Source organism: Salvia splendens, chromosome 9, assembly GCF_004379255.2.
Source record: "Salvia splendens isolate huo1 chromosome 9, SspV2, whole genome shotgun sequence".
NCBI lineage: Eukaryota > Viridiplantae > Streptophyta > Magnoliopsida > Lamiales > Lamiaceae > Salvia > Salvia splendens.
In genome coordinates this window covers 1786739-1789752 of record NC_056040.1, presented here as the reverse complement: position 1 = coordinate 1789752, position 3014 = coordinate 1786739, and positions in this window count along the sequence as shown.

Here is a 3014-nt window from a genome sequence, read left to right as displayed (position 1 = left end):
TGTTTGAATTGTTGAACATTCGGGTGGCTAGGGATGTCGATCGGGTTGATTTATTGTATTTTTGATCAATCTTTTACACGATTAGAATCACTCAGAGTGCGAGTTATCGATTTAACATTTAACCAGTGCAGACTAATAAGACATCATTATAATTGTGTTTAATCATGGTTATCCTTATAAGAAGTACTATTTAATTTAGGGATGTCGATTGAGACAAATTATTGTAGTTTTGATCAATTCTATTTAGATCGTGGATCATTTAGATGTGAATTAAACTACGTAAGTTGAAATATATCGGAACTAATAAGTTATGTTGTGGATTATGATTATTCTCGTATTAAGGATGTTAATAGTGACAGATTATTGGATTGATAGAGGAGAAATTTTTGTTGTCTGATCTAAAATTGCAATACTTATAAAAGAATCGAGATTAATTAGGAATTATATTTCTGTATTTGTTTTATTACAACTTTAGAAAAGTTCACATGATTCTTTTGGGGCAAAATTCCACACAATTGACGGCACTAAATATGATATATTATTAATATCAATCTCATTTTGTTACCCTTTTCATACAATAGTAAAATTTTGGGATATAAGGGATCGGTTTCAAAAATGGCATAACTAATAAAATATTTTCGATAAAATATTAAAGATTCTGATTTCTGGAGTATAATAATATTAATACTTTTTAGAATAATAAAAAAACGCGACCCTTCGTTAAATTATGAGAAGAAGTTATATATTAGTAATATATTTATATGGAAAATATATTAAATATTAATTAGGTGTAAAACAACCAAATCACCAATGAAATCATCAAAATTCGAACCAATCCATTCATAAACTACCACTAACATAATTGTAATAGCGACCAGTGGATAAGCATAAATTCAACACTTGCAAAAAAGAATAGCATCTTCCATAAAAAAGATCACATTTGTAATACAGGTGGGAGTGACATTATCTTCCTAAAAAAACGCCCTAGAAAAATATGTACAAAGTCTATCACAACATTTTTGTACTACTACTATAATTTATAAGATGCAAAGCTTAAAACCAAAGCTAATATGGAATACCTTTAGATATTCTAAAATAAAGCACCATATTTTGGGAGATAGTCATGATCTTAATATAGTACTTAAAATAAAAACTCATTATTAAATTTTTCGGCGAATCAAGAAAACTATGATTGGATACAATGAAAAATGTCATTGTTGGTGTCAGTAAGGAGAGACAATGTGGCAACTCCCGCTAACAATGATTGACAGCTGAAGACAAAAAAATGAACCACAACACTTAATTTAATGGAGTTTTCCGACCCTTGAAGTTAGCGCGCGGTGGGTTCGATAGACCCTAGTTGTCCCCTTTTTTAGATGAAACAGAAACGTTTTAGCGATTATTTGCAACAAGCACAAATCACACACTAAATAACAAGTGAACAATTTGAAACAGTGAGTAAAAAAATCACATAAAGACTATTTCTGAAAAAGAGCCATTACTACAAAGGTACATGGAGGCATACATATCCATCCAAACACCAAAGTTGAGAAGATAATAAGCAAAAGAGTAAAGAAGCAACGAAAAACATGTTCTTAGCCTTTAATTCATCCTTTGATGTCATTCAAATTTTTGAAAAATTAGTGCAACAACTTCTAATAAGATCCTTCTATTGCAAATACCAAATCAAAATTCGTGATAACATAAAACACTACTTTTATATACTTCATAAATATAATAAGAAATGACGACCTAAATATTTTCAAGTGTGCAGTAATTAAGTGGATAGTGGGGGGCCTTTCACTAGCAATGGCTATCCTTTAGCTAAATTCCACTAACTAACTTTAATCCTTCCCCAGCTATGCTCATTTATTAATCTTCTTCAATTAATTGAGGAGAAAACACTCTTTTATAAGAGTAACATTTTTTTGATAACAACTCCACTTTTTTGCAAGTTTATATATATACATATACTACTAATTTTATTAGTAATTTTACCATATCATTGGATTTTTTGATGGTTCAAAATGTTTCGTAATTTGTTTTCGTCGCACTCCATTGTTACAAAGTAATTTTCCCAAGTCTTTGCTCTAACCTTACTTCCTCCTTAACTTTATTTAAAATCATTGATCCCAATAATTATTAAAGAAAATGAGGTGTTCCCCACTCACTAAAAGGGTTTTCATTTTCTTATATATATAAAATTATTTAATTTTATTTAAACCAATGAATCCTTTTGGGCTTATGTACTATTATAAAATTCAATACTGATATTTCACGTACAACATATATAAATAAACGGTAAACCATTATTTTTTAAGATTTATTTTCTGACATAATTTGCAGTACAAAATAAAAATTGTTAGTTTTCAAATATCATAACAATAAGGTATTGGCAAATGGAATATTAATCCAAATTTTTAAAAATAGAAAAGTGGATCTTAGTTAACAAAACAATATCCTTTGTAAAACTAATTAAACTTTATTTTAATCGAAAATTAATAATCTGTAGAATCATGGAGTGATTGCATGTATATGCATTTACATTTCAACAACTAGAATAATTATAGTACTCCATCTTATCATTTATTTTATCAAGTAAACATGAAACAATCTATATTGCATTTTATCATAGAATAATACTAGTACTACTAAATATTTGCAATCTATCTCATCGCAGTCTGACTTCAACCATAAATCATGTGGAGAGCAGCTGTTGTTAGAGAAGGCAGCAAATTAGATATGTGTCAAATCATTCAATAACTTTTCCATCAAATAAATCAAGAATTATATGAACAAATCAATTTTGCATTTTAATGCATGGCAATGGGAGCTTTACAATGCCAAGAACCTTGTGATGCTGGCGTGGATGTTGACACGTACGAATCGGCCCGATAATAATCGAGTCGCTCTACTCGAGAAGACACAATAGAATTTGAACCGAACCCGATAGGCCCTAATCCTTCATTCGGCTTGGCCGGGCCGAAAACACCCATTTCAAATCGGAGGCCAGG